We start from the raw sequence: 17,561 nt of genomic DNA on the forward strand, positions 1-17,561 counted from the left end.
GGTGCCTGTGAAACGCACAGAAAAAGCTAACTCTGCGCTGGAGGTTCCTGGTTTCTTAGCCTATTTGCCAGACAGCGATTGGTTTTCAAATTTGTTACCAAATGTAAGCCGGGGTACGTATGAATTTCAGATTTCAGGGAAGTGTGCAAACATCTCATGTGAAACTCTGGTGTCAAACTTTGGTTAGTCACTAGTTTTTGTTTGGATTAGTTTTTAGTTTAGTTTAGCTTGGTTTTGTCGTTAAGTTTAGTTTAACAATTAGCTCAGCTTAGCTTACTTTAGTTTAGTTTTGGTTTGGATTCATTTTTAGTTTAGTTTAGTTTAGCTTTGCAAAACTCCCGCTCGCAAGAAAGCAGTGCATGTGTCTATCTATCTACCTGTCAGTCAGGTAAATAATGGGTTTAGATTGCCCTGACAGAATTTTAAAGCTGTTATAAAAGAGTCTTTTTATTTGATTGCTGTTGGGTCCTTCTGGCCCTGACTCCATTCAAGGTCTGTTTGAAGACAATGCAAAAACCAAAGGACAGGAGAAATGTGTGTGTGTGTATGTGTGTGCCTGTGGGGGGAGGCAGTTATTGGGACTGAGGGGGGTCATGCAGGGGGTTTGGTCAGGGAGGTCGAGGGGGCTGGGTAGTCACACAGGTAGGGGACACTGATACAGGCGGTGGGACTGTGCAGTCACCATGTCTCAATCTACAAACCGACCCTGCATGACTGGTCTTGGGCAACAGCTAATGGCCCCCAATTACAGTTTCTCTGTCCTCCAGAAAGCAGCCAGTGTGGCGTGACCCTCTGAAATGAGTCTTCCTCACAAAGTCACAACAACAACTGTCATGTTCAGACAGCAAGAAGGCTTTATTTTATGTTGATTTTCATACAAGACACAGTGATACTCGCTTCAAGTCTTTTCTGCCCAGTTATAATGCCTGTCTGCTTTCTGCTCGGTCCTTGAGATCATTCAGCAGTCTGTGTTGAAATCTGGATGAGGGTGGGAAAAGAGCAGCGAGAGAGGGTCTGAGGTGGAAAGGTCAAACTGATGTTTCACCGTGAAGCCAGAGAGGGACATTTTTTTCCAACAGGATGCCTCCTGTGGTCAGGGTTAATGTGGTGTTAGAGGGACAGAGATGTGCGGATGAATTAATTTTAGGGATGAGCAGAGGAGCGTGGAGACAGAGGTCCAGAGTCCACTGGTGGAGTGGAGGGAGGAGGGGGTGGGTTTGGAAAATGGGTCTGTGAGTGCAGATAAAAAATCAAACGTGGTGGTTTCCAACCATGCTGTGTCTACTTGTGACGAGTTGTGAAAAATTAAACCGCTTATTTTTTTTTCCATGTTGGTGGTGTTGCTCTGGGGATGGCATTGTCCTTCTTCAGTCCAGATTGAAACACTTATTAGATGTACTGACATTAAATGTACAGATGTTCGTGGTCCCCAAAGGATTAATCCTACTGACTTTAGTGATCCAGTGACTTTCCATGTAGCAGGTCAAAGTTTTTACTTATCTTGTGAAATTTCTGAACATCTACTAGATGCAATGGCACAACATTTTGTACCAGAAGACGTGTCTTTGACTTCTGTGATCCCCTGACTTTTCTCTAGCGCCACCAAGAGGTTGATATTTATGGTCTTTGTGTGAAATCTTTTGACAGATATTGAATGGATAGCCATCTGGATGATTTGTGCCATCACTGGGTAAACATTTCTATTTGTCTACCTTGGTTTATGACCAAATAACTACAAAACTAACAACATTCCCATCAGCCTCAGCTGCCATTTGTGTTTAATGCTAATTAGCAAATATTAGCAGTTAATACAAGTACAGCTGTGTCAAAGTACAGCCTCATAGGGCCGCTAGCATGGCTGTAGATTCTTAAGGGCTGTCCCCACCAAGAACAGTAACTATAACAATAACTACTTTTCAAAATTCGTTCTAACACACCACAACTATAACAACAATGTTGAACGATGCCATTAGGATCACTTTCAGAGCAATCTGATGAATGATATTGTGGCATACAACTTATTAAAGGCTTATATAATGTAATTTTAGGCCACAAAACACACATAACATTTTTTATTTTACCTCAGACATACTTTCAAACAGTCGTTAGCACTGATGAGCTCCCTGAAGTTAATGATGTCCTCTTTTTGACCATAGTATGAATTAAATTTGTCTTCAGAGAGAAACAACTCTCATAAGAGAGTGTTGGATTCTCCTAACTCCTCTCGTCTTTGAAGAACTTTGTGAGTCCATATTCTTCATTTTCCTATTAAGCTGCCGACACAGCTGGAGTGTGCTGCATGCTTAGTGGAGGGGGTATCGTTCATCAGTGTGGGTGCTCATATTATTATTGTTATTGTACCTGACGGCCTTTAAGTCTTGATTGTTTTTGGATTTTATCCTATGGATACGTTTTTAAGGCCTGAAGAGGTGAATGCATGCCTTCTTTTTTATAAGAAATAAACATAACGTTTTGAGAAATTTGTGTACACATAATAGTTTGTTCTTTGCCCTTTAATTATCTTGTGGCCTCTTGGGTGATTGGGAACCACTAAAGTACATGATGTGTCTTTCCCAGAATAAGTAGCCAGATTTGATCAAAAAAGACCAAAGTAACATTAACAAGGATATAAAGCAGCTTTTCGGGGGGTTTTGTTTACCGGAATAGAGAGTCATGTCTGATGACTATACAAAGAAGGAAGCTGTAGGTGCTTTAAGCAATCACAGGGGACAAGACAGACGCCATGGTTGACTGAGTGTGAAGCTTTTCTCTTTACTCATGAAATAATAGATAACTTGGGTTCCACATTAGGTGGCACAGGGCCAAAATCTTAATTGTTCAAACGCTGACTTAAATAAGCAAAGTGGATTCAGAGGAGCTCCTGTGAGACCTGTCCTATCAAAGTTCATGTTTACAGTAAGAACAGGTTATGCAAAAATTTAAAGATTGGAGCTTATCATGACGAGTTGACAGTTGCGACCACAGATGAACCTGAGAAGTTTGTCCGCTGATGGACAACAGGTGTTTTGTAAATCTTAGCTTTTTCTTGAAGAAACTGTTATTTGTAGTTCGTTATTTCTCTTCAGTTTGATGTTTAAAACACCCAGTATGACTTCATCTCTAGTTTTACATCTTCCTCTCATATCAAACGTCCAGACCAGATAAAATGTGTCACTGTAGCTGCCTTGACAATGATCCCATTTAGCTCCCTCACAGAAAAGCCACACCAACATCGATCTGTGTATGAGGTAAAAGGAAATGTGCTGATTCCTCGCGCACTCTGTTATACATTAACTGTTAACAAAAAAAGAAATAAAAAGAGCTCATAGACTTGGACAGATAACCTGCTACTGCATCTGTCAGACCAGGCAAATAAATTGCTGACAGAAAAAAGAATCTTGACACTTGAGGTCATTGTTGCTACTGTCACATTTTCATGTTACTGGTGGGTTTATGGCCAGAATAAAAATCTATGGGTGTCTGATAGTAGTAAGAGAGAGATTTCACTCATAAATGTAAGTGTCTTTAAAATGTATTTTTGAAGAGAGATTTGATTGGCCTCATAACAGCCCACATTTAACTCATATGGTTTTTGTTTGTGACTTAAGATTTAACTATTGAAATTTTGGAGGCCGTTTTAATAGTTACTATGATTTGGTGCTTTGATCTTTTACTAATTTACAAATGGCAAAACCACAGTGTAAGAGCGCTCCGGTGCAAGTAAAAGTAATAGTATTTAAGAAGAGACAAAGAAGCATTATCAACAAAATAAACTTCAAAGTATCTAAGGTTAAATCATTTATTATGTGGAATGTCTCCTGACAAAATAGGATAAAGAACAGCAAAACTGACTTTTATATGTCAGATTGTCACTATTAATTTGTATAAAAAATAATTAAATAATACTAATAATGCATATTTTGTACGATTATATGTTTTGTATGTAAAATCTTGGAGAAAATGTAAATGCTTAAAGTACAAACACTTTGCCTTCACATCTTTATTGTTTTGTTAAGGTCATGTCTGTTTTTTTTTACCACCATCATCTAATGTGCAAGTCCAGTTTGTGACAAAGTGAAGGCTCAGACACTTCAAAAAGTTTTATTGATTTTTAATAAGGTCAGAAGGAATGGTTGACTTTTTTATTATTATTTTACAGACCCCATACAGCAGTGGTACTACATCAGAACATTGTTTAGTACAGTATTTGTGAGGGTTGTGTAAAAAAGCATAGTCAACACGAGCATATCGATAATCCAGTGTTTCTAGCTGCAGTCTCTGAGAAAAAAATAAAAGAATGTCTCAGTTTAAAATCATGTTTAAAAGCAATTCACATAAAATTAGAAAAAGTCATGAAGTATGAGGTATATTTCTGAGCTGTTAAACAGTGTACAGGGTCTCCAGGACCCCAAAAAGAACACCAGAGATAAGGTATATAAAGTAAATGTATCTATTTATTATGTGGAACTTCTTACACAACAGCCAAGAGGGCATTTTTAACGGCTGCAACCCAAAAATTGTCACTGTGAATTGCCTATGATTAATCTACAAAGCATCAATACATTATTTAAATTAAATATTAGTAAAGGCATTTGTTTTAACTTTTAAACATAACACTTGACTACGGTATGTTACATACTGTTATGTATGTTATTCTACAGTTTAATATGTAAATACATAAACAAACAAACATATACAAACATATAACATATACCTATGTTATATGTTTATATGTATCTATATCTGCAAAGTAACAACTAACCCTGTAGTGGAATAAAAAGGACAATATTTTCCATGAAAATTAGGTGGTTTACAGTCAGGAGCAGCATGAAATGGATACTCGTAAAGTACTTGAGTAAATGTATGTATGTATGAGTCATAATTTAATTATAATATATAAACATCTGCACCACCTTGTTTCACATGTGGAGTGTAACAGAATGATGTAAAATGCGCAAGTAAAAGGTGGATTTGATAGAGAATAGAGAGATCAGTGGGTGTATTTTTTGCTCATGTTGTGTAATTCTGTGTTATGCAGCCTTCAGCAGCAGTGTGTTTGTTCTGCAGGGTTTCAGTCAGAACGTTCCACCTCTCGTGGCTGCTAATGGCAGGTGTGCATGCCTCTGCATTAATCAGGGTGCTGTGAACCTGCCGTTTAATCGCAGAGGAAGCCGAGCAGGTAATTACTTTTGAATCTCTAATTGCGCAGACAAGGAGAAAAGAAAAACAGCAGGCAGGGAGGCAGCCATGGACGGAGATCACATGTAGCCTACAGCTGAGTCCTGGGTGCAACTTTGTCCCACTGAGTTGGTTTAAAGCATTAGGGCACTCTTTTGAGGAATTTAATTCTAGGTATTTGGGTAACACACTTCTTTTTCAAATGGGAAACACATACAGTTGCCAGTCACACATAATACATCAGCAGTCAATCCTTCATGAAGGTTATTATCAGTGGTGGAAATTGACTAAGCATATTTACTCAAGTACTTAAAGTTGAGTATTTCCATATTATGACACTGTATACGTATTACAACAGTACAGAGCAAAATTTTATTCCATTAAAGGACCAGTGTGTAGGATTTAATGGCATCTACACTGGCTCCTTTTCCAAGCACAAAGAAGACACTATGTGGCCACGAAACACACCAAAAAACTCCCTATGTAGAGTTGGGTTTGACCCTTCTGGGCTACTGTAGAAACATGGTGGTTCAACATGGTGGACTACAAGGTGACCCGCTCCCTCTATAGATAAAGACAGCTCATTCTAAGGTAAAAATAACCACAAAAATTCCTATGTTCAGGTGATTATACACTAATTAAAACATACCTATGAATATAATATATACACACTGGACTTTGTTCAGTTTACATACGATCTGAACTTACTGGGATGAACATTAAAATATTAAAAATACTAAAACTTACATCAGCAGCTGACTATATGCATCCCTAATAATAATGATAATAATAATAATAATAATAATAATAATAATAATAATAATAATAATAATAATAATACATTTAATTTATAGTGCGCTATTCAAGAAACTCAAAGACACTTCACATAAGTTAAAAAGGAAAAGAAAAAGGTAATTAAAAAGACACACTAAGAAATTATAGCTATATCTACAACACTTAACAATTAATTAATCATTAAAAGTAGTTCTGAAAAGGTGGATTTTGGTCAGTGATTTGAAGCTGGATGGATCAGTACAGTCTTGGATTAGATAAGAAATAGATCTCCACCACTTCCAGCCACAACATTAAAATGCTGCTTCCACAATAATCAGTAGTAATCCTCTGATAAGTATAATATGACACTCTGATAGGAGGTTGTCTTACCTTAAGTACTTTTATTTTTCCATATTTACGAGGATCTATTGGCAGAAATTGAGTATAATGAGCCGTTTTTATCTACAAAGGGAGTGGGTCCTCTTTCAGGGAGTCTGCCATGTTGAACATGTTTCTACGGGGTCCTTGCCCGCCTTATTTTCTTCTACACACATGGAAAGGGAGCTGTATTCAGTTGGTTGCAATCTGTAACTTCACCACTAGATGATGCTAAATCCTACACACTGCTACATTGCCACTAATACTGAATGCAGGACTTTTACTTAGTAGTGGAGTATTATTTATAGTATTTTATTGCTAGTGTTACTTCTCAATATGAAAAGTCTGCTTCTCCCAACTTGTTTTATGCCTTTTTCATTGAAAGTCTATTTTTCAGCATTTTCTGCTTTTTAGATAGTGACAGCTGGAGATATGGACAGGAAAGGCAGCAGAGAGATAGAAAGGGGATGACATGCAGCAAAGGGCTGGAATCCAACCGGGCGCTGTATTAAGGGCACACTCTACCAGGTGAGCTACATATGCATGTAAATATTTTAAAAATTATATTCATCAAAATATCAATATATTTTATAGTTTTACATAGTTTCTTTCATTGGGATACTGTGTGAGCGATTGTCTCTACATGTTTCATAAAGTTATGTTTCTGCAAATAAATGCATGCTCAGTGCATTCAGCGATGATTAGATGGACTTCAGTGGGCTGATTATACTTAATACATCAGTAATAATTAGCAGACTAATAATAACAATATGCGGTGCCATTTTTCTGTACAGTGAATGCTTTAACTTTTGATACTTATGTACTTTTATTTTTATTTGTATCGTTACTTTTACTCCAGTAAAGGTCATGAATACATAAAAAAAAAGTTTGTCTGTTTTGCATTAATGACATTAAGATTTTTTTTTTATCTTGCAAAAGCACAACAAAGACTTCACGCAAGATTTGCAAGTTAACAAGAAGAGAGTAAATATCTGATAACTGTGTTCCGGCCTAGTTTCCAAATAACACATTACTTATCATCTCTCTATTCGTCAGAAGCTCGTCCCTGCAGGAATGTAATGGATCATATTCACTCATGTTCTTTTCTCAGCAGGTTTATGGCGCAGCGACACACCTTACATGGACCTGGCACGGTTTGTCTGCTCAAAATAAGGTCAGTGGTGATACCGTGCATGGATGTGTGTGTTTGAACTTTATTGATATATGCTGTGGGTGCACACTGTGTAGCCAATGCAATAAAACTCTCACACACAAATAAAAGATTTAAAAAGATTTAAAATTATATGACAGAAGAAGACTCGATCAACAACAGTTTTTGCAGGTGCATGCATGAGAGTGCGTCCATCATGTTCAGTCTTACCTGCATACTGTACCGAGAGCTGTTTCTCCTGTTGTTCACTAGGGGGCAGCAGTGAGTTCAACTAGAAGTTTAGGGAAAAGCTTCACACACAGCAGCCAACCTTTAGCTTGTTACCCTCACACAAAAGGAGTCCTATGTGTCTATGCCTTCACCACCGAACTATGCAAAATGAACCGCTGGTATGGAACTGCTCGACAGTATCGAAGCATTATGGAGCAGGTGTCTGAGTCATGCAAATCTCTCTCTCTCTGTGTCAACCAGCATAACCGTCACTAATAGATAACAAGGAGATAAATGTAGTGCATGTTGATATGACATCTTAATACTTTGTTTGAAACATTTAGGTATGGCTGTTCAAAGTACCTTCTCAAATTATTTTATCCCCAGATATATAGTTTCATTTCAGAAATGTGGGGGAAAAAATGAACAGAAAGTCCTGCTGAGACCTGCAGAGAAAATAATCCTCTAGCAGCTTTGCTTTGCACACATTGAGTGGGAGTTACCTCTAAATAAATGTGTGAAATTAACTTGGAACCTTCTGTTCCAGTCATAAGCTGTTCTTAGACATTTATCTAACATATCTATTGACTAACATCGGTCACACCACATCTAACCTCAGAAAACAACGGTGTGTTTGTCCTGTCGTTTTCTTTTCATGCCTCAATGTGTCTGCATGTGCTTTTTGGCTCATTTACTTTCTCAGTCTGTTTGACTCTGGCGTTGCTGTCAACCTCTTTGCCTGCTGAATTGTTTCTAAAAGCGTTTTGGATGTTTTAGGATAGTTCAATATAATAAATATAATAATAATGACAAATACAAAGGAAAAGTGGTGTTTTACATTTATTAGAGTATTATATCTTCTAATCTGTTAATATTGGATATATAATTTGAGATGTAACACCTGTGCTTTTCCTATTATGACAGCTCAAAATATCTGCTTTGAAAACCCTCTATTTGTTTTGAAGGAGACTTTTCTTCTTCAGTGGAGCAATTTTTAAGTCAAAATTGCCTCAAAATATATTATAACGTTGCTGTGATTCGTGTTTATAGCATTATCTTAAAATGGTGCTGCTCTGTTAGAGTTCTCTTTAATTCTTAAATATAATGAGCAGCCTTTTTCTGTTTTCATCTGATGCCATAGAGATGGCGGGTCTGCCCCCCGTACACCCTGACAAAGTGGCTGTTGCTTCGATCCCTGAGTCAATATTGACCACCAGCCAGCAGGAGAGTGAAGCAGCAGCAGCAGCAGCAGCAGCAGCAGCAGCAGCAGCTGGGAGGAGGAGGAGGAGGAGGAGGAGGAGGAAGAGGACAGCCAGGAGATGATCATCAGCCACACACACACACACACACACACACACACACACACACACACACACACACACACACACACACACACACACACACACACACACACACATAATTATGAAAAGATGAAACATGGGTACACTGTCAACAGTTGTTGTAACCTGTGACTGAAATACATTTTCATATATTATTGAATTCATCTTATTTTTGTACGCTTTGACTACAAATTAGAGAAATGGATCTACTAATAAAATGTTTCCACCAACAGAAGTTGAGCAATGCTCAATATGCCCTGACTAATACCCAAATACGATACGCAAATGTCATGCTGGTTAAACCATTATAATCATTATTGTGTCGTAGCTCTGTTTTAAGTGTCACATTCAACACTGAATATTAATGCAGTTGTAACAATTACTTGCTAGGCTTGCACACACACACACACACACACACACACACACACACACACACACACACACACACACACACACACACACACACTTGCCCGGACATGACAGATAATCATTTTAACTTACAACTTAGACAAAGATTACCTAACCTGCCAGGCTTTTATCTGATTTTTTATTTTAATTGTACCTTTAAAACAGAAGTCTGGAGGCGAAAGGACCTGATTTCTGAATTCCTGATTTCACGACAGCTTTTCTAAAAAGTGTGTCACTCATTAAAAATCAAAAGTACGGCTCAAGGTTTTGTTCTGGGGACTGTTATCATTTGCGAAACTCAGGAATCAACGGTGATTGGTCAAATTTGTGGAAAAATTTAAGTGATTGGACAAAATTTCAAGGTTGTGCTGATTGGGCTACTTTTTGTCAGTCCAATCTGGCAACATTGATTGCTGCTTTGGAGACTTTTATGATTTTAATGTCTGCAGGTAATTTCAATTGATTCCAGAAACTCCCCCACCTGATCCAGCCATCCAGACCCAAATCTCTAGTTTAATGGACCCAAAACCACAAATGATTTCTATATATTTGTGTGAACTTATGCTATATGTGTGAGGTTGGGGTCAGTTTTAGTCCTGGCTAGAGGCCTGAGCAGCTCCACAGGTAATGATGACCCTACTGGTTCTGTAACTGAACTGAAGACGGTTTGTGACCTTTGCCATCAAATATCTATAATAATAATGATATTGCTCTGACAGGCTGGGGGCAGCTTGGCTCAGGAACAGTAAAAGTGTGGGAGTATCAGACAGTTGGGGAGGGGGGGCGCGTATATGATGCAAGGGGTCGTGCTGCCCTGTTTAATAAAATACTGTATCACAGCATTTTCTCTCATGTCTGAACCTTTTTTGACTTCACAGGATGGAAAATCCCAAATCCGTTGTGTCTGTTTGGCGTTTCTTATCAGCTGCTTTGTTACTGCAAGAAAATAAAAAATAAAAAAAACAAAACAAGAGAGAAGTTAAGGCGTAATCAAACACCACTGAGCCAGAAACCAATTTGCTGGGACTTGACTAACAGCCAAACCTCAAAGCTGATCTGATCTGACATGATTTAACAAAAGAAAAGAGGAGGAAAAGCTCAATCCCTGGCTACACACACACCTTGTGCGTGAAGAGCAAACACGCTCGAGAGACTTTAAAGTCTTTGGCTCGATTCAAACCCACAGAAACACTCTGTCACACACACACCCTGCTGCAGTGCATGTTGACAGAGCCAACACTGTCCCTGTGACACACGCTGCCAGCGCCACAAACTCTCCCAGTTCTCCCAGTGCAGGATCATCCACAGGTCATGTTTATGAATTGGGAGGAGTGGATGGATGCCAACGTCTTCCATCACTTTCCTCTTCCTTATCCTCACTTGTATCATTCAGCTGCAAACAGAAACATTCTCTCTTTCTACAATTGCTATAATTGAGCCATCCTTCTGTGATTCATGGGCGTGTTGATGAAATCTTATTGCACTGATAGAGATCAAAGCTGCTGCTCCATCCGATGAAGGGAAACTGTGACTCAATCAAAGCACTTGTGGAAAAGTCTGATCACTGATGGATTTATAACAGATAATCTTATGAAGGGCAACATGAAAACAACCTGCGATTATCATGAAATAGCCAGAGAATTTGCATGATTAATGAGCGAACTGGGATCTGTAGACTAGGCTCTTTAGGTTTCTATAATTTAAGTTCTCCTTAGAGCAGAAGTTTATAAACTTTTTATTATGTCATGGAGCCCCACAACAGATGTACATTAGGCTACAGACACTCAATTTGAAAGGGTTTTATCTTAAGGAATCCCCTCTGAGATTATAAAGTCATAGTCAATCATTGATCAAACTAAATAAATCAAAACAGCAATCACAATTTCTTTCCTTATTGTACTTCCAAACAATGTGATAAAAGTTAAAATATATTCCTCCTTTCGCTGGGGACCCTCTACAACCCATTCGACGACCCCTAGCTGGTCCCTTGGCCTCAGTTTGAAAACCACTGCCTTAGGGGATTTGGGGGTTTTGTTTTTTCTTGCTGACACTTCCTGGTTGAGTCAGGTGAGATATTTCCTGAACACATCATCAATGTGAAAACTAACAAAACATACTGAATTAATCTCTGGCTCCTATTTTAAATGAGGACCGAAAGTTGGTTCTCTTATCAGAGTTTGGTCTGTCCCTTGCCGGCACTGCTCACTTCCTCATTGAGGAGAAGCAGTTTAACATTTTGAGAGCTTATACCTGCGTTCTTGACAAGAATCGCATGAGAAGACTTTGTAGGTTGAATATGAAATTGTAGAAGCTGGTAGCCTGCCTCTATCCAAAGGAAACAAAATCTACCTTTGTGCAAACAAACTGTAGCTTAATTTTAAAGGAGTAGTCTGCCATATTGGGAAATACACTATGTTTATTTCTTTATAAGAGTCCCATGAAAAGATCAATACTCTGAATGCTATATTAAGCTAAAGCCAGCAGCTAGTTTGCTTAACTTTGCATAAAGACTAGAAAAAGGAGAACTACACGTTCCTTTTTAATACGTTTGTTTTTATTAATTTTTGTGTTTATATTAGAAAAGCTTCTGATTACTACTACAAAAGTTTCCAAGATGATATTGGTATTTGTTGTAGAGTCATTTGTTGAACACACATTTTGCTAGCTTGATTTTTGTCTTTTTTTTTTTTTTCTTTCTTTTAGGCTATTCTTCAGCGTGTTACAAAGTTGCCTGTGGGAGAGCTTTATATTTAGTGTACAGGCACGAGAGTATCCATCTTCTCAGTTAACTTCCAACAAGAATAGCGGATAAGTGTATTTCCGAAAATGTCAAAACTTTCAAACTGTGGACAAAATTCACGACCGACTTTAACATGTCTGCCTCTTCGTTCAGATCAGACAGTTGTCTCCAGTCTCTGAGGAGAGGAGATGAGCGGTCGGAGGGTTCAGGTCGAGGGTAAGGTCCAGCTCAGTCTATGGAACGGGACATGGCCGCTGCATGGTTCCTGAATCTCACGCACACGCCATGTAGCCCTTGCCCTTTTTTATTTCAGTCCCAAGTGTTCCAGTCTGTGCAGGCAGCGGGGTGAGGAGCGAGAGGTCGTGAGAGGTGAGTGAAGACACCAAAAGCAGCCAAGCACACCTTGAAACAACACCAGTACTCACAGTGTGTCCCTGAGGCTTGACCCTGAGAACAGGTTGATGCTGGCTGGATCCAGGTTTAGAGTGTGATCATATCCAGGTCAATGAAAAAGACACAGCGATGCCCTGCATGCATCTTGTTGTACACATGTTAGAAAAAAAGCAGCCCTAATACACATGGAATAAAAATAGATAAACTATGTTATCTTCCGTTATGCTATCTAACAGTTTAGTATCTACACAATTTCACCCTCCAATTCCAACTGCTGGAAGTGACATTAAAACATATCTATAGAACTAAACTTGGAGATTTGCATACATGTTGATATCTCTCCTGGTAGAGCTGGCACCCCGTGTACCAAGGCTGAGTCCTCGCTGCAGGGTCCCATGGGTTCAAGGCCCTTTGCTGCGTGTCATCCCCTCTCTTTCCCCCCTTTCCTGTCACTCTACAGCTGCCTCTATCAATAAAAGCCCCCCAGAAGTATTTTATATAAGTTATATTAAATCATGACAACTTGGCAAACTTCATCTGTGGATGATGATTACGTGATACGATCAAAAGCTTCAGAACAGCAACTAAATGGACCTTGAGGTGAGTCAAAGTAAATATGGTCTGTATAGTGTAATTTGTATGGAACGGGCAAATATATGCAGATGTAATTATGTCTAATTAAATATATATACAAAAAAGAAAAACATTAAGATATGGGAGGTACTAGTGAGGTGTGTTTTGGTTAAATGCTAGCCTGGCATCTCCAGACTAATTTGAAAATAGAGTAAATGAAAACAAATGAAATATGAGTTTGGCTAATGAATCTGGTTCTCAGGCTTGTTTAATGCTTAAATAATGACAAAAATAAATACAGGAACCTAAATGTGTTCACATTTTCTATTAATCTGGGTGCCCACGCAGTGACTCAGTTCCCACACACTGGTTTCCAAACCTTTTGGCTGCTCTCCTGAGCCTTCTTTTTTATAGTCAAGAAATTATACATGATAGAAACTCACTGTGTGTCTGTAATAACCTGTAAGATATGTCATGGTTGCTTGTTTTCACAATAATGAAAACAGTGCGAACCATGATGAAGGTTAGTGGTGAACTTTGTGACTGTGTTACTGTGAAACTGAACAGTTGTTAGTTCAAATGTATATTTTAAGTTTAGTTAACTCAATTGGTTTTACAACTCAGATAAGACTTTAAACTAAGTTTTCTACCTAGGCTTGTTTGTAAGGCAGCAAATGAACTTAGCTTTTTAAGTTGAACCAGCTCTAAATTATTTAAAGTCTACAAACTTTCATACTAAAACATCTGAACAGTAGTTTTGTAGTTTTTAGTGAACTGTAGTTTTTTGGAGAAAACATGAGTAAGTGAGTAGTAGTGTTTCTATTTACAGCAGTAGGAATGTGTATGTTGAATTTTTGTGCATCATCGTAATAAAGATGTCACCCAGTGCAACAATGTGACTCACTGAACAAAGGCACAATGGAATAATAGAGATGTTTTATAATAATGGAGATATTTTGACAATTATAAAAACATTGAATATCTCCAACTAATTGAGTACACCTTAAAGCCAGGTGGGCGGACAGGTATAGTTACAGGAACAGGTAGACGGTCCCAGCCCCGGATGGTCCCTGTCCCCGGTTGCTCAACCTGTGTATCACCGATCTGTGTGAAAGCGTAATGGGCAGTACGTGTTCCACGCTGCGCTCCAGTGCACAGGCCGCTTTCACAACTGTGTACTGGATAAACTGTTTTTGCTGCTTGTTATTATTTGTTGTTAATGGTTGACAGATTTTAAATGGAGACATGTGAAAGTGCCAGAAAAATATAAGGCCTACGCCAAAGTCTTGTCTCCCAGAGGTGGCTTTTTTCAATGTGTGTGTGTGTGTGTGTGTGTGTGTGTGTGTGTGTGTGTGTGTGTGTGTGTGTTAATACCTATGTTTCTTGTTAAAAAGTGGCTTTCACAAAGCATGTTTTTTTATTTGGGGGCTTAGATTCATACACTTTCAATTCAATTTCAATCAATCATCAGCATTTTATTCAAATTGGTGTCATTTATTATCACTCCTGTGGTGGCAAACTCAATAAATGTGACTTTTTTTTAAACTTAAAATGTATGTTAGATAATCTTTCTTTAATTTACCTTTAACCCATCATATCTTCTGTTTCCAAACCAATATCTGACTTTAACATTAACCCACTGATCTCCCGCGGTTGTGCTGAAAAGGTTTAGCGTCAGACAACAAATTGCCCCATTTATTTTGTTATTAAGAAAATCAATCAGTTTCTCCAGGCCCTAAAAACTGACACTTGAGTCATTAACCTGTCAGCGGAGATGACGGAGCTGCAGACAGCCTGTAATTTATCTGTTTCCAGTGGGTTATTAACTTTACCCACATAGCACAGTGGCTGGCACTTTACACACCAGAGCGAAGGGCAGCTAAGGTGTACATCTGGGGAACTTTATACAACAGTAGGAGCCGGAGATAAGAGAGCTCTGTGATCTGTGTAAAGACACCCAAAGCAGCAGCAGACTTTTAGATGACAGAAACAACTGTCAGGTCTTTATTATGTCTCCCAATAGAACAAAAAGTATCTTTAATAAGACATGACTATAATAAAATCATTAACATTCCTGCGGAGAACCTAACTGTGTCTCTGGGACTCAGCAGTGGATTGTTAATGACCTTATTGAACTTTATGGTATTTTATCTCTTCCTGTATTTTAACTGGGGCATTTTAGTTGTCACATTCATATAAAAGTTATATTAGGGTCAACATAATCACTTTCTGCAAGGCTAAACTTTTACTAATAACACTTATTGTGTTGAAGAAAGTCTCACTGCATCATCTAGTGCTAATAGGTTTAGGGCAATCCTGTGTATTACTAATGATCAACCACATTGATACTACACTGACAGATTACATGTCTTAACAATAATTGGCTAGGTATCTTGTTGTAAACCATCATACATATTCACAGAGGAGTTCAGTGGCTTCAGTGGTCACATTGAGTTTGTTTACAGCGAAGTTGGGTTTGAAAGAAGGATTACTTTATCACTTTATTTCTACTGAAAACGAATATTTAAGCAAACTGTGTCTCTCTCTTGTGCTTCATTAAGAAACTACACACACTTTGTTTGTGGAATATTCTGTTATTAAACTAAGGATTACACCGGCTATATATTTAAATCAAAAGTCAGAAAAATCCTGGATCTTCTCTTCCATAAACTGAAGAAACACTTCATCATCCAGTTAATCAGGAAAAAAATCACATTCAAAATCACCAAATGTATAATGGAGCAGAGGTGTAAAGTATAAAATGGAAATACTCAATTAACGTACCTCGAATGTGTACTTAAGAACAGTACTTGAGTAAACTAACCTGCTGTACATGAGCTCAAGCTGATCTTAACTCCTGGTCCCAGGTCAGTTTTCAGGCTCCAGCTCTTTGAACTATGAGGCTGAACAGATGTTACCATCTTTTAACTGACTGGAACATAACATTTTATACAGTAAGTCAGATTATATGAATGTTTTTTATTACTTCAATTCAAATTGAGATCATGCAAACATTAAAAATTTAATATTAAGTCATGTAGCCGCCTATAAGCTATGTGTAAAAGTTTCAGAAAGTAGTCAAGAATTTTAATAATGTTTTTTATTTTTGCTGTATTTCCATTAAGAGTTACAATTGATATTAGAATATATGCTACAATGTTTAAAATAAAGATCATACACCGTTATATTTAACTGAGAGTTTAAGAAACAATCAATATGAAGAGTGATTGAACAGTGTTTTTTCTCAATCAACTTAAATAAGTTGTTGCACTCTATAACTGCAGTGTGTTATATGCCTCAAGTATTGCCTTGTTTAATGCTATTAATGTTATTTGTTTAATCTTTATCACCTTTGATACACCCACTGATCTAAATCCGGCTCATACAAAGGTGCAAACATGCCAACACATCAGCCTCCATGATGAACATGAAAACTTTTTTTCACTTTTTATTCTCTGCTTTGTTTTTATTCTTCAGGCTGTATTTAATACATGTGTGTCCGTGTGGACGTTGCAGTTGTCTGTCTTAATAAACATCTGCTTTTGAGTTAAACTTTGAATGTACAACCATTTGTTTTATTTCCTCATCTAAAAACTAACAACAGAGCAGTCAGTAATATCTGAAAATGAACAATTTCATATTGAAAAGTCTCGATGCAGCTCTTTATTTAAGGGTTAAAGAGTAAAATCCAGCTCCATACAAATCATCAACCGTGAAATGAGGTAAATCCACGTATTGTATGCTACTTTTTTAGGATTTATTTCTCCCAAACAGTCCTACTTACTTTTGACATTCAAGCTGCATGGATGAAATCGTATGTAATGTTTGCAACAATATTATGTTTAATAAAGTTTAAAAAAAAAAAAAAATCTAATTTAAGTGGGTTTGCTTGAACTTTCGAGTACCTGCACCTGTTTCTGTGAGTCCATCTCCCCCTACTCTCTTTGTTTCAGAGGTAAACTGTGTTTAAAGGATAAACAGCTAAAATCACCTTTATTATGGTTTTATTTACAGAACAGTTCCACAGAGAAACAAAGGTGAAAAGGTGAGACTGAACACAGACTGTGAGCCCTAATAACCTCATTCTGCTCTTATATTAATGATTAAGGGTTTGTTTAACTCCTCAGTGAATTGAAGGTTTATGGGTGTTTTGTTTTTCGCCCTAAATTTGTAAATCAGATAAAACTGAAGCATTTCATTCAGGAGGGAATAGTTTATAATGTACCATGTCATTGAGCGCAGATAAGAGACAATTGGGGCAATTGAACTCTTAAAGGAATTTCTGTGCCACATTTTCCAATATATGTATAGACTAATATAACAAACTGTAAATACAACATATTTTAACATTTTAAAATGAACAAAATATTTTATTAATGTTATTAATGAAGATAGT

At 37.7% G+C, this 17,561-nt stretch overlaps 1 long non-coding RNA gene across 2 annotated transcripts; it reads left to right on the plus strand.

The window, feature by feature from the left end:
• Positions 1–5,053: 5,053 nt before the first annotated feature.
• On the plus strand, positions 5,054–8,992 carry LOC127362250 (uncharacterized). 2 transcript variants are annotated; one of them, XR_007884402.1, is made up of 4 exons: positions 5,054–5,179; positions 6,728–6,858; positions 7,442–7,504; positions 8,853–8,992. It is a non-coding gene; the product is annotated as an uncharacterized LOC127362250 (long non-coding RNA). The 2 variants fall into 2 exon arrangements; XR_007884403.1 differs by having other exon boundaries at positions 7,445–7,504.
• The last annotated feature ends 8,569 nt before the right edge of the window (positions 8,993–17,561 follow it).

The sequence above is a fragment of the Dicentrarchus labrax genome, unplaced genomic scaffold, assembly GCF_905237075.1.
Source record: "Dicentrarchus labrax unplaced genomic scaffold, dlabrax2021, whole genome shotgun sequence".
Lineage (NCBI taxonomy): Eukaryota > Metazoa > Chordata > Actinopteri > Moronidae > Dicentrarchus > Dicentrarchus labrax.